Below are 22,135 nucleotides of genomic sequence, written 5' to 3'. Positions count from 1 at the left end.
GAAATCAACTGGCAGAACAACAATAAATAATTTTGATAAATACAAGTTCCTTTTCACTCTGGAATCCAATATTTTTCCCTCTATCAACATCAGTCTAACCCAGTAGGTCCCAAAGTAGGAAGTTACCCGCTTTGGGGCGATGGGAGTTTCTAAGGGGGATAATAAAGATAAGGTGGTGGTGAGGGGGGGTGCTCAGCTACAAGGGGGCAGCTGAGGAATTAAGAAATGAATTATAAGCATTTGATCCTCAGTGCCTCATAATTGATATCGCCTCATTTGGGAACCTCTGATTTGGTCTGAGTTGATGGAAAGGAAAGCACCTAATCTCTTGCTTACCTGCTGTTCTCTTGGACTTGGGTTGAAGTACATCATAGTTGTTGAAAAGCAATGTGACACGTCTGTATTTGACATACGATGAGAAATCTGGATTGAAGAAATTGTGTTATTTCCAGGCTGGCCTGTGTATTATTGCCATTCACAACATAAAACCCATAATGAGTTATGCAAACAATAAAGAATGCTCAATTAAACAATATATTTGCAATATTACTCATATGTTACATAGCTATAAAGTCCAACTTAATATAGAATGCACCTCAACTATATACATAGTATTGTAGCGGTGTGCTACACGCAGCGCTAAAATTACGACACGGAGTCGGTAACTGCAGTCGAAGGAAAAAACTTTATTCGAAAACTTCAGCCTCACTTTTAAGCCTCTGTCAACCGGCCCCCCCGTGGCGCAGAGGCTCCAAAGCTCTGTGCTCACAAACCCCCGTAGGCTATCTAATTGTGAGTCGGTTCGGATACTCTAGGAAATGGGTCGCCACAGTATACTATATAACACAACTACTGCATAGACATCCACAGGCATAAAGATTTAATAGCTGTGGAGGATTTCCTACACTTGTGGGATAATGTCTTTCTCGACAAGGAGTGGGGGCGGGGGTGGGGGCCACTCTGCACGACAGGTGAGACGTGGCTGTGCAAACAATTTCAAGCTCTGGGGCCTCCTCCTTGATGGTTGTATGAGTTGACTCTGACACCGAAGGAAACAGTTTTGACAGCTCTAGATACCTTTCTTCTCTAACAGTTAACTCTGCTGTCCAGATGACATCAGGTGCAATCTCCGCTGTGCAGGAGAATGATCCAGCTCTGTTCTTAATCTTTTCAAGTACAGGTACCTACTTCCGCTGTCTCTGGCCAGGACTGTTCGTCCAGGAGTGAAATATCGAACCTCCTTGTTTGAGGATCCCTCAATTTGTCTCAGCTGCTTGCCCTGTATACTCTTTTTGAGATTTGGTTTGAGGAAATCCAAGCACGATCACAAGGGACAACCTAGGAATGGCTCAGCTGAGGAGTCCGCCAGTTCTTTTTTTTTGCAATGTAGTTTCTATGTAGTTTCAGTAGCTCATTAACTTCTGAAAATTTTTTTCCATTATATATAATTATACTCATCCAGGCTACTCTCTTATTCTACTTTTCCTTTCCTTATTTACATCTTTGTCTTCTTTTGCTGAATTTGCACAATCCTCTTTTGTTATGGCTTCAGTACAAACATTTTAGTCTATTAATAGCTCTAACTCAATAGTCATTTTTCCTGCACCTTTGTCTTAATGTGAAATGTACTGTATAGATTGGACAAGGACATATACTATTGAATGGGCATACAGATGGCAAAGGTTTAAAGGGACAAAACGCAGACAAAAGGGATTGGCATCTTGTTTGGAAGGGCTTATTTCCCTACTGTCTAAATCTATGGCTCTATATTACTTGTGAACAATGTTTTAATTCTTTAAATGATAGCCTTTACTTGATTACACTCATATTTTTAAATGTTGCTCCCCCAAACTATCATTGTCAATGCATGCCTCCATAGTTTTCCTTGTTCAGACTTGAGCTTCTAGTCTCAAATTGAACTAAATCACTTTCATTTAAATGTAAATTCTTTTAAATCAAATAGCATCATTATTCTGGACACAAAATTCCTTCCTCTCAGGGGAGGAATGCTATGAGCAGGACTCTACTAGCTACACTATTGCACCATCCTTCTGAAAAATGCAATATACTGTACATATAATGTGAAATAAACATTCTTTAATGTGAAACAATGATAAACATTAGAAAGTATCCATAGAAACAAGTAGTCAACATTTCAGGCTGAGACCCTTCGTCAGGGCATGTTGTGCGTGTTGCTTTGACCACAGCATCTGCAGTGTACTTTGTGTTTACTAAACATTGGAACTACATGTTGAAAAGGCCACTGTGGTCAAAGAAATTTGAGGCATTGAGACTACCTTTTTAAAAATTTATCGAAGTATGTATATGTCACCATAACTTTACCGTACCTACACTGTTTGCTGTTTGAAGATAGGCGACTGGAGGGTCTGTTTGAGAGCTGAAAACCCACTGCATCAGTACCTGTTACCCATATTTTAGATTTCTGTGACCAATGATAAGCACCTACAAAATGCTTAAAATGTCATCAGGCTTTTTCAAGAAAATCATTGATGTTACAACAGATGGTCCTTAATGCTCCTCCATACTGATCAAACAAGCTTTCTCATATCAATGATGTTGACTCTGTGCTACTTAATTTTGGAACAGAAGGGAATTTCTGGTAAGTACAGTCCAGGAGAAATCAGTAGGGTGGGCTAGAAGCTGAGACAGCAACTTGAAGTGATTGCAGAGAAGTTTTTAAACCGGCTGTGTTTTCTGTAGATGCTGATGGCCTCCCTGCCAGCAAGTGACACGGTACTGCTGGTGCCTTGAGACCCAAGTTCAATCCAGACCCTGCTGCTTTCATCATGGAGTTTGCTTGCTCTCTCCAAAACAGCATGGACTGCTGCCAGCTGATCTGGCTGCTCCCACATTCCAATGTGCGGCCCGTCATTTACCCATCATGAGGCCAGTAGGAAAAATGAAGCAACAAGAAAAAAGGAACAAGAAAGAGAGTAGGATGTAGGAAACTGTGCCTGAAGAGGTTGCTCTGCTGGAAGGCAGCATGGAGCTGGTGGGCTGACTGGCATGGATTTGTGCCTCAAGGTAAGGACATGGCTGCCTGCTGCAGTAGAGATCCATTTTGCAACTAGCAACAGGTCAGGATGGACATCAACCTTTATGCCATAAGGCCTCAGGCTCTTCCCATCAACGTTAAAGAAACAAGACAGGAAGTCATCTGTTTACTATTCATCTGCCCCCTCTACACCAATGTGTTTGGTTAAAATTAAAATCAGTATGTTTAATATCAAAATGGACATTGCTGATGAGCATTAAAGTGCCATATGTTACAATTAATCTTGGGCATTATCAACAATTAGTTAAATTTTGGCCACAACATTTAGCCAAGTAGAAAGGCCAGGCAATGGTTTAATAAGTTGTTTCATGTGTAACAAGAAGCCGGTCACATTGGAAAGTCTAAAGCATAGAAAAACAGGATAATAGGCAGGACAGAAATTTTCTACAAAAGGGTCTGCTACTTTATGTAACAGGTTCAATACAAGTGCATACAGTACGTATTAATTAGACAAATAATGAACAGTGAAATATTGTTTCAAATTTAAATGAGGAAAAGGGCTCACACATCCACTGAAGGCTTTGTTGGAATGTACCAAGTTCACTAGTCATCATGTATCATTCCTCCAGATACCACTTGAGGTGTGAATCTGTCCTAAGAGGGTCTGGATGAATCGATTCTTTTGGCATTGGCTAAATGTAGTTTGTGAGTAAACATGCTGTGTGGTGTGGTAGTGAGCTGAGCAGGCAGAACCAGGGATCCAGGCCAACTCCAGCTTGAGAATGTTGGAAACACTCAACAGGTCACACTTCATTTGTGAGGAGAGAAACAGAGTTATTGTTTCCATCCATTGACCTTTCAGAATTTTTATTTCAGTTTTGTTTTCCAATCTCAGTGATTGTGATCACAGAAGTACTTAACCTTTTCTATTTATGGCCGCGAGAGGAAAATCAGCAGAACTGTTTCCCTTCTGTTCACCATCCTACATTCCTGTCAGAGAATTTCAGGATTGTGGGGTAGTCGCCATAAGGGGAACACTTTCTGCTAGGGCAGGTGCTGACTTAGCTGTGCTGCCACCATATTCCAGTGGGGGCAATTACCCAAGAAGAGTGGATCAGAAGAGAAGTTAAGGAAGGGTGAAAAAAACAACACAACCTGCCCTCTAATCACACCAAAATGTTCACAATTACTTGGAAGTAGCACTCCTTCTGTTGCTAATGTTTCATTACCATCGATGGAATACACCCTCACCACATGCCAATAGAGAAAGGGACAGGCCCCTCACCAGTACAGAGGGATGGAAATATTGAAGGCAAATCATTTCAAAATGTTCCCTTGCTATTTTAATGTGCTATTTGCTTTGTGAAGAATGATTATACCAGACAATACGACTAGATTCCTGCAGCTTCCGTGCAAGTATATATTATTCTCTCTTTCCTTTAATGGTGTCCATTCTGGTCAGGAAAACACTGGAGTTAACAATATTTAATTAAACTAAATAGTGCCCATTGGTTGAAGAACAGATCACATAACAGGATATCCAGGAGGTAAAAGCTGACAGCCTATACTATTGTACCTTGTACAATGCAACTTAAAATATTTCAATATTTAATATTTTGTACAAAGAAATATACAGCACAGGAACAAGCCCTTCAGCCCATCTTATCTGTGCTAACCATGATGTCAAATTAAGCTAATCCCATTTGCCTGAACATGATCCATAACCTTCTGTTCCCTGTCTAAATGCCTCTTGAACAGTATTATCACATCGACCCTCCCCCCCCCCCGACACCTGGGAGTACGTGGCCCCCTCCCCCTGCCGACACCTGGGAGTACATGGTCCCCTCCCCCCCCCACCAACTCCTGGGAGTACATCACCAGCACCTAGAATTTGATTATTTGTAAGTGATTATAGTCATCAATGTGCTAAAGAACTCCTTTTCTGAATCAGTATAAACATCTTATTCAATATTTAACTGCTCTATGCAAGGTAATATTTTATGATTTTATATCAGTTTTTTAAAAAAAATTCACAGACTACTTCCTCTGCAAATAGCGAAGATTCTAATTCTAATTCAGAATGTTTTTATTCTGTAAACCAATTTAGACAAGGGGCAGTCTGAACAAAATTTTAGCAGTTACCAGGCAAGTGTTACAGCTTAATTCACTGGTATTGAACTGACTGAATCCTAGTCGAGCCTTTTTTAATTGTCTTCATAGTGTTGTAATTATCTTGTAGTTCCCATACCCCATAACCATTCTGCTCATTTCATTGTCTCGGTAGACAAACAAGTTCCCAGTTCCCAGACAGAAAACTCACTAAAGTAGTAATTCAGGATTCCATGATTTTAAAAGCTACCTCATGTCATTTCTTTCTAAAACAGTAAAAGCATAGCATGAATCTACAATCATGTGGTTTGAAATGGAATTTTTAAAAAATAAATGACAAAGGAGTACTGCTCTCGAAGGGATCATTAGATGAGCAACAACAAGTTGATAAAATTCAGCAACTTAAAACCACAAGATAGGTCTGCCAGCATTGAATCTTCACCCTGGATCCGGCTTCATGAACTCAAAGTGAAATCAAACCAGCTGCCGATGCTGGAAATCTGAAACAAAATCAGAAAATGGTGGAAACACACTGCATTTTGGAGAAACAAAGGGTTGATGTATTATGTTGAAGTCCCTTCATCAGAATTGGGAGAGTGAGGGAAAAAAATCGAAGGTGCAGAGGTGGTGCGGAGAAGGAATGGACAGGATAAAAAGAATATCTTGAAAGATGGAGCCAGGATTACTGTGCAGTTATTGTTAAAGGGGGAATTAGGGAGTTACAAAGATGGCTGTACAGAAGCCTTACGTCCTATGCCACCAGGTTCAGGAACAGTTATCACCCTACAACATCAGGTTCTTAAACAGGCATGAATCATTTCATTCACCACTATTCTGAACTGATTCTGCTATCTACAGACTCCCTTTGCAGGATTCTTTACAACTCTTGTTCCCAGTGTTATACTTATCTGCAGTTTGTCTTCTTTTGTACATCAATGCTTGTTAGTTATTGTCTCTTTTATGTATAATTTTTCATTAAACTCTATGGCATCTCTTCTTTTTTTGTAAATGCCTGTAAGAAAATAAATCTGAAGACAAAATATGGTAACATACACGTACTTTGATAATAAATTTACTTTGAACTGCGTTTCAGAAAAGCAAGTTAGAGCATGCCAGCGGAGAAGGAGAAAACTGGCCCAGTATCACAGATGGATGACTCATAGCACACTTGATCATGGCTGATCCATTTCCCTCTTACTTTCACCCTGTAATCTTTAACGCCCTGACTAAACAAGAACCTATCGACCTCCACTTTAAATATACTCCATGACTAGACCTCCACAGCCATCCATGGAAATGAATTCATAGATTTACCACCCACTGGCTAAAGAAATCCCTCATTTCTGTTCCAAATAGATATTCCTCTACTTTGAGGCTATGTTCTCTAGACCTTGACCCACCCACTGTAGGAAACATCCTCTCCATATCCTATCTAGGACTTTCAGCATTTGATAGGTTTCAATGAGATCCCCACTCATTCTTCTAAACTCCATCAAATACAGACCCACAGCCATCAAACATACCTCATACATTAACCCTTTCATCCTTCCAATGCCAGAACATCTTTTCTTAGATAAGAGGCCCAAAACTGCCCACAATACTGTATTCCAAATGCAGTCTGATCAATGCCTTATAAAGCCTCAGCATCACATCCTTTATCTTATATTCTCGTCCTCTCGAAATGAATGCAAACATTGCATATCCTTTCCATACCACCGACTCAACCTGCAAGTTAACTTTTAAGGAAAATTACATGAGGATGATGCACCATCAATAACTCACACTGAGACGAAAGGCGAGATATCGGCTTTTATTGACTGGAAGAAGGAACCAGGAGTGAGTGTCCATCATACTATGTCCTGGAGACTGAGGCCGAGCATCAGGCCTCAGATCGCCTTTATACAGGGGCCTGTGGGAGGAGCCACAGGAGCAGTCAGCAGGGGGCGTGTCCAGACAGGCACAGTTCACCACAGAGGACTTCCAAGTTCCTTTACACCTCAGATTTTTAGAAGTTTCTCCCTGTTTATAAAATGGTCTACACCTTCTACCAAAATGCATGACTATACACTACCCTACACTATATTCCATCTGCCACTTGTTTGTCCATTCTCCTAATTTGTTTATCTGCAGACTCCCGGCTTCCTCAACATTACGTATGTACCCCTACACCTATCTTTGTGAGATGAGGCCCTCTGTCAGTCAGAGTTGGCCATGGATATTGTCTAGATACGCAAGCCTGGGCAGTACAATATGGAGAGCAAGCTGTTGCCCATTCAGCAAGCTCCCACTCTCCATGCATGTGATGAAAACAAAGGAACGGCAGAGACTGATACATTTTGGTACCAGCAGCACTGCAGGAGTTGCCAGCCAACATTGAACTCAATGTAGGACTGCCCTGGGGACTCCAGCTCCAGTGTTTACTCCCAAAGCCCTCTCCATTAGTGGGTATGCAAATGTTTGAGACCAGAGTTTTCCTTCTCTTAGATGAGCTGCCAACCACAGCTGATGAGCCCCATCTGCCTGAAACAACTGGTTTGAAGGTGCCAGTGATCCTCCTTTGTCCCTTCTCCTGTCAGTAGAAACGGTTCTGCCGGGCTTAGTAACTTAGCCACACATGAAGGCCAAGAGCTGGATTTGGTTGTCAGAGGCTATTTGAGGCGCATGCCAATAGGAGCGTTTAATAGGTAGTGGACACTTGTCCCCATTACCACACCCGGCTATAGCAACCTTAAGGAACCAATCTTTCTTTGTATCATCTGCAAAACCTGGCCACAAAGCCATTAATTCCATCATCCAAACCATTGACATATAACATGAAAAGAATTAGTTCCAATACCAACTCCAGTGAAACACCACTAGTCATCAGCAGCCAACAAGAAAAGGCTCCTTTATTCCCACTCTTTGCTTCCTGCCAGTCAGTCAATCTTGATGCAATAGACGACAGACAATAGGTGCAGGAGTAGACCATTCAGCCCTTCGAGCCCGCACCACCATTTGTGATCATGGCTGATTATCCACAATCAGTACCCCGTTCCTGCCTTCTCCCCATATCCCTTGACTCCACTATCTTTAAGAGCTCTATCTAAATCTTTGCACAATGTGATATTGCCTGCGACAGACAGGCATCAGTGCATGAAGCAGTCATTGAAGGTGGGCATGCAGGTACAGCAGGCAGTGAAAAAGGCAAATGGTATGTTGGCATTCATAGCAAAAGGATTTGAGTACAGGAGCAGGGAGGTTCTACTGCAGTCGTACAAGGCCTTGGTGAGACCGCACCTAGAGTATTGTGTGCAGTTTTGGTCCCCTAATCTGAGGAAAGACATTCTTGCCATAGAGGGAGTACAGAGAAGGTTCACCAGATTGATTCCTGGGATGGCAGGACTTTCATATGAAGAAAGACTGGATCGACTAACCTTATACTCACTGGAATTTAGAAGATTGAGGGGGGATCTTACTGAAATGTATAAAATTCTAAAGGGATTGGACAGGCTAGATGCAGGAAGATTGTTTCTGATGTTGGGGAAGTCCAGAACGAGGGGTCACAGTTTAAGGATAAAGGGGAAGCCTTTTAGGACCGAGATGAGGAAAAACTTCTTCACACAGAGAGTGGTGAATCTGTGGAAATTTCTGCCACAGGAAACAGTTGAGGCCGGTTCATTGGCTATATTTAAGAGGAAGTTAGATATGGCCCTTGTGGCTAAAGGGATCAGGGGGTATGGAGAGAAGGCAGGTACAGGATTCTGAGTTGGATGATCAGCCATGATCATACTGAATAATGGTGCAGGCTCGAAGGGCTGAAGGGCCTACTCCTGCACCTATTTTCTATGTTTCTATGTGCTTGATCTAACAGCGAGATCGTGCAAGCCATTTTTCTTGTGATCACATGACCATGTTGGACATGACTGGTGTGGAATGCCGCCAGATCAGTTCATTGGTTTATTGGTGAATGGCAGGCGAGCTGCATGGCCTCGGTTGTAGTAAGGACTAGGCTTTAAGCCTCAGTGTTGTTTGTTTTCAGTTACCTGGGGGGCGGCGTCGGAGTGGGGATTTCCACTGGAGTACCAGAGGCAGCGTGGTGTGTTCGTGCTGGAGCTGTTGCCGCCCAAAGTGCTTGCTCAGCAGGAGGCAAGCTGTATTGTGTTCAACTGCAGACTGCCCAAACCCTCATGGACTCCGGGATGTGGATGATAGACTTTTTGCGCGACTGCATTTTGCTGCTATTTTATATGTGTCTTGTGCTATGTATGACTGATTTTTTGCACCTTGGCCCTGGAGTAACACTGTTTGGTCTGTCTGTATGAATGAATGTTATGTATAGTTGAACGACAACTGAACTTGAACTCAATAATGGGCTCAAGCGTCTTCCCAACCACTCAAGACTGGCTGGCTGGTCTGCAATTTCCTTTCTTCTGCCTCTCTCCCTTCTGAAAGAGTGGACCGACATTTGCAATGCTCCAGTCCTTCAGAACCATTCCAGAATCTAGTGACTCCTGAAAGATCATTACTAATAATCCATAATCTCTTCAGCAACTTCTTTCAGAATATTGGGGTATAGTCCAACTGGTCTAGGTGACTTACCCTCCTTCAGACTTTCAGCTTACCGAGCACCTACATTCACTTCTGCCCTTTGACACTCACGAATTTCTGGCATACCGCTAGTGTCTTCCATAGTGAACTGATGTAAAAATACTTAAATTTGTCTGCCATTTCTTCATTCCCCATTACTACCTCTTGAGTCATTTTTCAGAGGTCTGATATCCACACTCACCTCTTTTTGATCTTTATAAATCTGAAAATACTTATGGTATCCTCTTTTATATTATTGGCTAACACCTTCATACTTCACCTTCCTCTCCTGATGGCTTTTCCATCTGGCTGCTGTTAGTTTCTAGAAGTCTCCAGTTCTCTAACTTCCCACCCATTTTTGCTATATAATATGCCCTCTCTGTTGCTTTTATGCTGTCTTTGACTTCCCTTGTCAGCCACGGTGGCCTCGGCCTCCCTTTAGAATACTTCTTCATCTATCCTACCCCTTCCAAATTGCTGTTCTGCTGTCATCCGAGAGGTCCACCTTCCAATCAACTTTGGCCAGCTCCTCTCTCATTCCTCTGTAATTCCCTTTGTAATTTCCCTCTGTAATTCCCCACTGTAATACTGGCACATCAGACTTTATCTTCTCCCAATCAAACTGCCAAACTGCAGGGTGAATTCTATCAAATTATGATCACTGCCTCCCAAGCTCCCTAATAATTGCCTTCCCTAGTGGGCTCAATGGTGCAACAGTATAGGCAGTTCCTTTACCTTGTCGGTCAGGAGCTGAGGTGCTTTAACTATCATACTACCTATAGTTGTTATACTTCCTACTTTCAAGTTTAAGTTCTAGACTGCACCTGTTCTCACCCAAACCTGGTGAGCCAAAGCCGGGCCACTCTAAAACTAGCCCTGGCCCACCCCAACATTGGCCACTCTGCTTACTCCTAGCTTCTTTTTATTGCCCCCTGCCGGGTGTCTATGAGATTGTTACGATCGCAGCCTGCCAAAAAAGATCCGAGAGGTGCTTCACCATGAACGACTTCTTGCAATGCTACCTGGTTCTAATACAGACGAAAAAAAAGCAAGCCACTGGAAATTGGAGAGGCTGAGGTTCACCTCTGCAGGCCGTCACATGCCCAGCTGGAAGACGCAATGTGGTTCCTCAAGAATGCATTGCAGGAGTAAGGAGAGTGTTTTTGTTAGGCATAGGATGGAAATTAAGGTGGCAGGAAATCCAGGGTTGCTCCTGCTGACTGAATGCAGGTGCTCCAAAGCAACTCTAGTCACTGACCTCCAGTTTCCAAAGCGTGGCACAGTCTGGGAGTGTGGTCGTGTACAAGGGTGGAATGCACTAATGATGAGAGTGTAATTTCAGATGGGAACATTCTGCAGTGCCTGGTAAGCTTGATCTGAGACTTCAGGAGAGGATGGCATAATTGGGAGGTGAAAGTCATTCCATGTCAAAGGAAAGGGTTCAAATTTGGAACTAATGGGGGTTGCTGGGTGTGCGGGGGAGTACCTGATCTTAGAATTTTTGTATTGTGTATTGGGGAGGTTGCAGAAATGCTCCTGACCCTGCCCAAAATTCTTCCTGTTTTGGCCTGACATGTCGACTGTACTCTTTTCCATAGATGCTGCCTGTGCTGCTGAGTTCCGAGCAACACACACAAAATGCTGGAGGATTTCCAGCATTGCAGATTTTCTCTTGTTCGGCACTTCCAAACTTTGCCTCTCTTGCTGCCAATGGTCTGAAATCCAGGCATCTGCCCCAACAGTATTAAACCTCAAATCAATAAAGCAAAACCCATTAAAATATTTAAATTGCCAGCCTGAGAGCAGTTTGGCTGATTACTGCTCAAACCCACTATTGGATGGTAAAGGTGAAGATTATTGGAGTTATAACCACTGACCCTGCCTGAACTCACCCAGTTCGGAGGGAATAAATGTCATCACTTTGACAAATGCAGACTCTCACTTTGAGAACCAGCCTACAATTTCCAGCATCTGTGCACCCAATCACCAACAGCCCTTTTGATCTCTTGTTCTCCAAGCCAACTGCAGCAGGCATTGGCGATACCGACAGCCAGATAGGCGAAACCAACTACCTACAACTTTTCCACCAGAATAAGCCCAATTGTTGCAGGCAGCGGGAAGAGCTAGAGGTTTGCTACCACAATATACTTCCAACAAGTTTATGCTTTAACTGACATGTAGCCAGTGAGGCACCTCCCAATGAGCCAGTTGCCTTTAGAAACAGAAGACTTTCACTCCATTAATGAGTCATCACCCTAGGTGAATCATATATGCCTGTGCCCTGCTTCCTGGAGCCATCATTATATTGCACACAACAACAACCCTTCATCTAAAGGCCACCCACTACCCATTCCCACTCTTGTAGACAAGTATACCCTGACAGTAAAAGCCCCAGTGAGTCGTGCAACAGTAGTCCCAGCAATGAATGATGGATGGAACTGTTTGCGCTGCCTAATACAGACAAGGAATGGCGCAACAGTGTCTGCAGAGCACCAGCAGTGTCCCAGTCAGTACAGAGCAGGTAGTAATAATCTGTAATAAATTCAGTTGCTTTTACCTTGGTACACCACCATTTTGCTTCTGACCTTTTTTGTACACTCACTTAATGGCTCAGCTCTTGTCTTGAAACACCTGTGTGTAGCTCTGTCGAGTAGCTTATGGCCTCTTCCTCTGGACGCTGAATAGTCTTATAGTTTCACAGCCTCTGTGAAAGTTTTGATTTGGGTCACACACATTGCACAGTCCTTTGCCCATCCTACAGTCAAAATATTTTTCACTCCAAGACAGCTTATCTCAATCTAATTCTCTGCCTTTCATAGTACTTTGGTTTGAAAGTTCTGTTCCTCAGGTTCACTGTGGGCTTTGCAGATGCATTTGCATTAATACCTGCTGCCCCAGACTATTGTTCCCATTGTGATTCACTTGTTGACTGACAGTGTATCAGAGGCAAACACTCTATATTACTGGCACCAGCACTGAAAATCATGTCTTTTGAAAAATGAACTCAATTTCTCTTTCGGTCATGAAAAGTATGTTTTGTTTTGAGATTCCCCACTCATTGCAAACCCAGTCTGGAGATAAGTTCCCATTCACTGTCATCAGCTTCAGCATAGTCCTCAACTCTCTAATTTCATAGTCTCTTCAGTGCATAAACGTTCATATGCTTTAACAGTTTCATCACTTGCAGTCCCCCAGAAAGGACTTACTTTTAACCAGTTCTCTCTCCTTCTTAGTACGGATTTCACTCTCTAATGAACTATCGATAAACTCTGTTTGCAAAGATGCTGGTACATTGTTGCTTCTATCCTCATCACCAAAGGAGCTGCCTACATTAAACAAGAAACTGAGAGTGCTGATAAAAACTTAACTGGTCAAACAACATCTGCAGAGAATAAAACAGTTAAAGTTTCAGATCCAAGACCCTTCATCAGAAATGAGAAAGAGAAACTAGAGCTTCCAGCAGTTTTTGCTCTTTTTTATTATTTTAGATTTCCTGCACCTGCAGCTTTTCTGAATTCCTCTGTTAATTGCACCTTGCGTTATACTTTCCCTCACTGCCCTCTCTAGAGACCTAACAGTTGTTGAATTAGCATTTCACTCACTATACCTGGTCTGTTAGTATTTGTGAGTGGAGTCCTCTAGGTACTTACCTATCACACCCATCTGTTCACTGTCAGTTTCAGTCAGGCCAGTGTACACCAATACATGACTGGCCCCAGATTTTTCAGTACCTGATGTTATGATTTGCACTTCATTAGTCAAAGGAACAAAATCTAGTGCATGCCCACAATTGTTCATGCACATCGATGACCCATACCTATGAAACACAATAGATACACCTGTCTCCATTGGCTGCCCAGAGTTTCGCTTCCACAAGATCTCCTCTTCTTCCTTGATGTAGAAACATAGAAAACCTACAGCACAATACAGGTCCTTCAGCCCACAAAGGTGTGCCAAACATGTCCTTACTTTAGAACTACCAAGGCTTTACCCATAGCTCTCTATTTTTCTAAGCTCCACATATCCATCCAGGAGTCTCTTAAAAGACCCTATCGTATCCGCCTCCACCACCGCCGCTGGCAGCCCATTCCACACACTCACCACTCTGAGTAAAAAACTTACCCCAACATCTCCTCTGTACCTACTTCCAAGCACCTTAAAACTATGCCCTCTTGTGCTAGCCATTTCAGCCCTGGGAAGAAGCCTCTGACTATCTACACGATCAATGCCTCTCATCATCTTGTACACCTCCATCAGGTCACCTCTCATCCTCCGTTGCTCCGAGGAGAAAAGGCCGAATTCACTCATAAGGCATGGTTTCCAATCCAGGCAACATCCTTGTAAATCTCCCCTGCACCCTTTCTATGGCTTCCACATCCTTCCTGTAGTGAGGTGACCAAAATTGAGCACCGTACTCCAAGTGGGGTCTGACCAGGGTCCTATAAAGCTGCAACATTACCTCTTAAAGCTCTTAAACTCAATCCGATGATTGATGAAGACCAATGCTCAGTATGCCTTCTTAACCACAGAGTCAACCTGTGTAGCAACTTTGAGTGTTCTATGGACTCAGAACACAAGATCCCTCTGATCCTCCACACTGCCAACAGTCTTGCCATTAATGCTATATTCTGCCATCATATTTGACCTACCAAAATTAACCACTTCACACTTATCTGGATTGAACTCCATCTGCCACTTCTCAGCCCAGTTTTGCATCCTATGTCCCACTGTAACCCCTGACAGCCCTCCACACTATCCACAAAACCGCCAACTTTTGTGCCACCAGCAAATTTACTAACCCATCCCTCCACTTCCTCATCCAGGCCATTAATAAAAATCAGGAAGAGTAAGGGTCCCAGAACAGATCCCTGAGCCACACCACTGGTCACTGGCCTCCATGCAGAATATGACCCGTCTACAACCACTCTTTGCCTTCTGTGTGGAAGCTAGTTCTGGATCCACAAAGCAATGTCCCCTTGGATCCCCTGCCTCCTTACTTTCTCAGTAAGCTTTGCATGGGGTATCTTATCAAATGCCTTGCTAAAATCCATATACACAACATCTACGGCTCTACCTTCATCGATGTGTTTAGTCACATCCTCAAAAAATTCAATCAGGCTCATAAGGCACGACCTGCCTTTGACAAAGCCATGCTGACTATTCTTAATCATATTATGCCTCTCCAAATGTTCATAAATCCTGCCTCTCAGTATTTTCTCCATCAACTTGCCAACCACTGAAGTAAGACTCACTGGTCTATAATTTCCTGGGCTAACCCTACTCCCTTTCTTGAATAAGGGAACCACGTCCACAACCCTCCAATCCTCTGGAACCTCTCCCATCCTCATTGGTGATGCAAAGATCTTTGCCAGAGGCTCAGCACTTCCCACAGTAGCCTGGGGTACATTGCATCCGGTCTCGGAGACTTATCCAACTTGATGCTTTCCAAAAGCTCCAGCACATTCTCTTCCTTAATATCTACACGCTCAAACTTTGTTTTACTCTAAATGAATGAAAGCTAGTCAAAGTGGAAAAGTGATCAACCTTAAATGCCCAAACTGATCTACAACAGAACAACTGGCTACAATACAAATGCAGTGTTGGGTGTGCAGTAGGTACCACTCAGCATTCCCAGCTTCTCTACCTGATCCCATCAGTACATATGGTATCCAGCAGGATGACTCTATGCCCCTTTACATCCTGAGAAAATAGAGACTACAATTTTAACAGTCAGTTACTTTCTTCGGAGACTTGTAGCCCAAGCGATATACTAAACCCTGAGTATGGTGCCATCTTGAACAGAAATTCCAAGGACAGGTGGCTCCCATAACAGACTACCTTTTGCACTGAGGTAACCTACTGGGTTCCTCTTGTAGCATGCTACATGACTCAGTCACTAGACAACCATAGTGTCGCTAACATTCTCTCATCCTGTTCCCTGGTTACACCTTAAAATTGTGCCCCAGAAGAATCTGCCCTGTGGCTTTAGACAAGTTTCACCATACGAAGCAGCTAGTTTTCATAAGTCCAGTCCATAAGATTCTGCCATAATTGTTTCATTTGTCAATCCACACACCAAACACCCATGATATCCTTCATCTGAAAGGATCTAGAAATTGCACCTATTTTGCCATCTTCAGCCTCAGCAACCAATTCCACTGGTCCTTGGTTGCACGTGCTCTTAAAATCTCTGATTGTGCCAGAATAGAACGTCCTTGAAAAGGACTCCATAGCTGGGTTGCATTAATTCCTCATCCTTCTCCAGTCTGTAGCTGGCATTCACATCCCCCTTCTCTTTGTAAGGGTCTTTCAGGTCCACAACTCATGAATACTACCTCACTATTTTACTTCTCTTTGCACAACACAATATATTGACAGCAATTTTATGTGTTACACTGTACTACTGCCGCAGGACAACAAATTTCATGGCTTGTGTCAGTGAGAATAAACTTGATTCTGATTACACATAGCTATGTTGCACTTTTCAGTTAGCTTTTCAATATAGCTTTTTCCAAAGAACAATTCCACTTGTTCCATTGTAAGGACAAAAAGCCAAGTGCACTGACGTCTGCCATTTCCACTTCTAAATGGTCTACCATGAGAACTGTCTTCTTTGTATTTCACACTAACCACCCATCTTTCTCTCAAAGACCAAACCGTTTCCTTGTTGCCAATGTCTGATGGCTCTCTGGTATCCCTGCTTACCAAAGCAAATAATAGAACATGCATATTGATGCAGCAAACTCTCAACTATTGGCAGTGTCTGGTGCCACAGTATATTAACAGGCACATGACATGATGTATTCAGTTCATAAAGGTACACTTACAATTATACTGAAAGAGCAGACACAATATTATTGAGGTAATTTTGTAAGGTTGTGTAGGTTATGGGAGCATAAAATACTCCTAAAGAACTGAGCATATGACTTTTGATATATTGTTGCTCCAGATCCTGCATTCAGTAAACCATTTGCCTTAGTAATGATAAGACTAAAGCCCAAAAGGCAGTACTTTGATGATTGCAATAAGATGTGGTAACTCATCACTCCAATTACCCTGTGGAGATCCTTGATATAACGGAATCTAATATTCATAAATTTCAAAGATCGCAGTACTAATATCCTGAACTATAGGATTCACAAAAATGTTACCAGGACTGGAGAATTTAGCTGGATTAGATCTTCAGTGCTGGGCTGGTCATTGTTCATGATGGTCCAACTGTAGATCAAATGGTCTCAAAACAGCATGGTTGTTCCAGGAGCAATAACTAAAGTGGCTCCTTCTCATAACAAGCAGCAACTGAATAGTTTAAAGGAGCTATGTATGGGTAACATTATAATCCACATACATTGGACATGGGCATCATCAGCCACATTGCTGTGGGTCTGGAGGCAGCCAGAAAGAGGAGAGCAGACTTTCTTCTCTAATGGACTGATGTCTGAGTCTGATGGGTATTACATCACGCAATCATTTCTTGGTGCCTGAAAGTGATTTTTGCTTTCATATTCTAAATTTATTTTTCTAAATTAATTTACCTTTCTCACCTCTGATGTAGTGAACCAAACTAGTGACTCCTTCATTTATTCTTTGTATTGTTGAAAGAACAATACAAAGAATAAATATAATGTCTACTTCCATATAGTTTTTTTGGAGAGAATCTGAAATTAGTAGCCCAGTCCTGGATTATAAGAATTTTCTCTACATGCACCCTCTCCAATGCATTCAGAATTTTAAAGACCTCCATTAAAGGTTAGGCCAATAAATATAAGATTCAACCTTTTCAATTGCCACCATTAGCTGTTGCCTGTCAGTTCTGGAACATTCTTGTAAATCAGTTTTTCTTACTCTCAACTGCTTGTAGGTCCTCTGTTTTGTACAGAGGACAGAACAGCAAGGGGCATTCCTAATTGCAGTCTGACCTGGGCCCTGAATAACTTTCACATAAGCACACTAGCTTTGAACTCAATCACAATGATTTGTTTCCAATTTAATTCAGTTGATGGCCTATTATAATACTTTCAATAACTTGCCTTCCTTATCGCTGGATCTTTTTACTTTCCTCCAAAATGTATTTTCTCACTGTTCAATGCGTGGTTGGTGCTTTGACTTTTTCCTACCAAAATGTAACACTTCACATGAACTAAAGACAAATTAATTTGTCTCCATCTCCTTAGATAGCAGGTCTTATGCTGCCTTTTTGTAGCAGTGGCTTAAGCAGTATTCCTCTTCAGTATTAGTCATTGCACCTATTTTGACTTAATCGCCAACTTTCATGGAGTTACTTGTTCTTGGGTCCAGTTCATCAATGGAAGCCATAAATGACAGTACTGATCCTTCAGAAATGCTAGTTCATTCACTTCCAATCTCAGTGAAAATTCTTTTCTCCCTCATCCACTCAATGTTTTATTAATTCAACATCCAACCAGCAACTACTGGCTTTACCCTTGTATACCTTTCTCCCTAATTTCAAAAAAAATACTATGAAGTTACATAACACATCTCAGCCTTTTGGAGCAAACACGAGGAAATCTGCAGATGTTGGAAATTCAAGCAACACACACAAAATGCTGGTGGGACACAGCAGGCCAAGAAGCATATATAGGAAGAAATACAGTCAACGTTTTGAGCTGAGACCCTTCCAAATTGAGAGGCTCAAAAACGAATCCCTGAAACTAACTGGAGTAAGTTGGTGGCAGAGACACGTTCCAAGGAAGAGTATATGGCTGTAATAGCGGGTCTGGGTGATCGTGTGGTCAAAAAGTTGAAGGGCTGAAGAAATTACAGATGCGGAGCAGTGAGAGAGGGTTTCACTAAACTCTCGTCGAAGAGAAGATTTAAACTTCTTCAATGTAGGCATCACTGGAAGAAGCTTCACCATAGTGAATTAAAAAATGCAAACATGAGGAAATCTGCAGATGCTGAAAAATCAAGCAACACACACAAAATGCTGGTGGAACGCAGCAGGCCAGACAGCATCTATAGGGAGAAGCACTGTTGACGTTTTGGGCCGAGACCCTTCATCAGGACTTGGCCCAAAACGCCGACAGTGCTTCTCCCTATAGACGCTGTCTGGCCTGCTGTGTTCCACCAGCATTTTGTGTGTTGCTCAGCCTTTTGGAATCTAGCCTATTTTATTAATTTATTTTGTTATAAAAATATTATGTATAAAGACAAAACACTTGTTCATTACTTGTGTCATTTCTGTCATCAGATGAGTGCATTGTACTCAATCTTTAGAAATGCTATTCCTGTACTCACTTTGCTTCAAAACATATCATTCCTTTTTGGATTAGTTGATAATTTTCCATTCATCTTCCCAATGATTTTACTGAAATTGTTTTCTTAATTTCTTTTTGTCCCCGTCCTCTATCATCTTAGTACAGGTTGAGTACCCTTTGTCTGAAAATCCAAAAACAGCCAAAATCATAAATGGAAAGTTCCACAAGGCGCTGGAAAGGTTCCCAGACGATGTACAGGTCTCTGTGCATCACACAGTTCTAAGAAGTCATCTCCCATACATAGTGATCAGAAGTTGTTGAAAAATAAAGAAACACTGCATAGTGAAAACGAATATCTCGATCATGTATTGAAAGAGAATCAGCATCAGAGTGAACATATGCCACTTAATAGTATGCAGATCATGAAATGAGCAAAGATCTAACACGAACTGAAAATTGAAGGTAATTATAAATAATCAGTAGGCTGGTTGCAGACATTTAAGAAAAGTCATGGCATTAAATTTTTTAAGCATTTGCGGATCACGAAGCAACAAAGAAATTCATTCATGAGTTTGCCAAGATTGTCACTGATGAAAATCTACCACCAGAACAAATCTGAAATGCTGTTTGTTTTTATACATTACATAAACCTAAGTAAAGTAAAATAGAAACAGTTTACTGTAACCTTTTAATTAAAACATGGCATCGTAGGAGATGGAAAGCCTGCTGTTGTTCACAGCTGATTCTCCCGATGCTGCTGTCCTGCTTTTGTTACCCCGCACACATTCTATTAATGATATGTAGTAACTTCTACTGTTAAGTACAGATGTGTGATGAACAAGTGTAAGAAAACAACTGCTTACTGGTACACATAAATTCAGAGTTGGGAACGATGGCAATCTCAAGCTATTCAAAAATCTAAAATCTGACACACTCTCAGCCCCAAGCATTATATCCTTTTCCTTACATTTTATTTTTAGCTTGGCTCATCCATGTTACTCCATTATTGGCTGCCCTCTTTTTAGTTCTAGTGAAATATATCTCTCTAAAATGAATAAATAATTCAAAGTTTTCTGTCTCTTGCTTTTCAAGTTGTCACCCAGTTTTCCTTCTTTGCACATTCTTTTCCCAAATCATTACTTTATATTCCTTCCCACTTGCTTGACTTCCCATCTCAATCATGAACCTCACAATGCCGTGACCTCTCCTAAGATCTCTTAGTTTTCCATTCTGCTCCGCTGATCAGTGGAGCAGATGACCTAATCCTATTCCCAATGCTTTGCTCTTGTTGGTTTTTACCTACACAGTGTGAAGCCGGTTTTGTATATTCTGTAAAAACCTGATCATCTTTCCTGCTTCTTCCTGCTGGTTTAATTTAAGATAAGTCTCTTTTGACCATCCTATAGCTTCTACTTGCCCATTGATTTTCCTGCACATTCCTTCCAACGATTCTCCTCCATAATTTGGTTTTCTATAATAACTATTTCAAGAATAAGATGATCAAGCTTTTACAGAGTATGCAGGACCAGCTTCACATTGTGTAGATAAAAACCAACAAGGCCTAGATAGAGTAGATGCAGAGGGAAGTTTCCCATAGTGGGTGAGTCTAGGACCAGAGGGCACAGCCTCAGAATACAGGGACATCCATTTAGAACACAGATGAGGAAGGACTTCTTCAGCCAGAGGGTGGTGAATCTGTGGAATTCATTGCCACTGATGGTTGTGGAGGCCAAGTCATTGTGTAAATTTAAAGTAAAGGTTGATAGGTTCCTGATTAGTCAGGAGCATCAACGGTAACAGGGAGCAGTTAGGAAAAATTGATTGAGAAGGATAATAAATCAGCCATCCTCGATAGTGGCACACACTCAAAGGGCCCAATGGCCTAGTTCTGCTGCTATGTCTCATGTCTTACAATATACTCTTGCCAGGGTTAATGAATCTTTCTTTTATTTTATATTTCACCTAAAATATCGTTTCCATTTCTCACTAGTTGCATCCTTTTTTTGCCATTTTCTTCACCATTCCAGCCTCCTTAAATGTGTTAAATAAACCCTTGAGGGAATGCACACTATGTATCATTGTGCATCAGCATGATAAAGATACAAATGTAGAAACAGGAAACTAGAGGTCATGTTCAAACTCAAACATGATACCTGAAGATAGAATAATATTGGAACAAATTGCTCATGCCCAAACTGAGAATATGTTTGCAAGTGAGTAGTGGTCATAAGCTCATGGAACTGCTGTCGCTAGTGATGCCTGCAAAGGTAAACTTTTCCTGTTTACTTACTTTGTTATAAAGAAAACAGGATAACTTCTCCAATCCTCATAAGCAACTCTTAAGGCTTCCATGGCTAAAGCTTTCCCTCTCACTTGACCCACGTTAAAATCTCTTGGGACCATCTCTGACTGTTAATGATCAGGTGGCCATCCACCTCCAGTTAAAGCAGGAAGTTATGGAAAATATGACAATGAAAGAGGAGGAAGTACTGGCACTTTTAAGGAATATAAAAGTGGATAAATCTCCGGATCCTGACAGGATTTTCCCTAGGATCTTGAGGGAAGTTACTGTAGAAATAGCAGGGGCTCAGACAGAAATATTTCAAATGTCATTAAAAACGGGGATGGTGCCGGAGGATTGGCGTATTGTTCATGTGGTTCCATTGTTTAAAAAGGGTTCTAAGAGTAAACCTAGCAATTATAGGCCTGTCAGTTTGACGTCAGTGGTGGGTAAATTAATGGAAGGTATTCTTAGAGATGGTATATATAAATATCTGGATAGACAGGGTCTGATTAGGAACAGTCAACATGGATTTGTGCATGGAAGGTCATGTTTGACAAATCTTATTGAATTTTTTGAAGAGGTTACGAGGAAAGTTGATGAGGGTAAAGCGGTGGATGTTGTCTATATGGACTTCATTAAGGCCTTTGACAAGGTTCCGCACAGAAGGTTAGTTAGGAAGGTTCAATCATTAGATATTAATATTGAAGTAGTAAAATGGATTCTACAGTGGCTGGATGAGAGATGCCAGACAGTAGTGGTGTATAACTATTTGTCAGGTTGGAGGCCAGTGACTAGTGGTGTGCCTCAGGGATCTGTATTGGGTCCAGTGTTGTTTGTCATATACATTAATAATCTGGATGATGGGGTGGTAAATTGGATTAGTAAGTATGCAGATGATACTAAGGTAGGTGGCATTGTGGATAATAAAGTAGGTTTTCAAAG

At 41.7% G+C, this 22,135-nt stretch overlaps 1 long non-coding RNA gene across 1 annotated transcript in view; it reads right to left on the bottom strand.

Moving 5' to 3' along the window:
* The window catches only part of LOC132393266 (uncharacterized), an 87,891-nt gene that overhangs the window by 43,210 nt on the left and 22,546 nt on the right, over positions 1-22,135 (bottom strand). Inside the window, exon 2 of the long non-coding RNA XR_009511811.1 lies at positions 337-423. This is a non-coding gene — a long non-coding RNA (uncharacterized LOC132393266). The remainder of the gene's footprint in view (positions 1-336; positions 424-22,135) is intronic.

The sequence above is a fragment of the Hypanus sabinus genome, chromosome 4 (assembly GCF_030144855.1).
Source record: "Hypanus sabinus isolate sHypSab1 chromosome 4, sHypSab1.hap1, whole genome shotgun sequence".
NCBI lineage: Eukaryota > Metazoa > Chordata > Chondrichthyes > Myliobatiformes > Dasyatidae > Hypanus > Hypanus sabinus.
The sequence above is the reverse complement of the archived record's forward strand: the minus strand, read 5'-3'. Positions and strand labels throughout refer to the sequence as shown.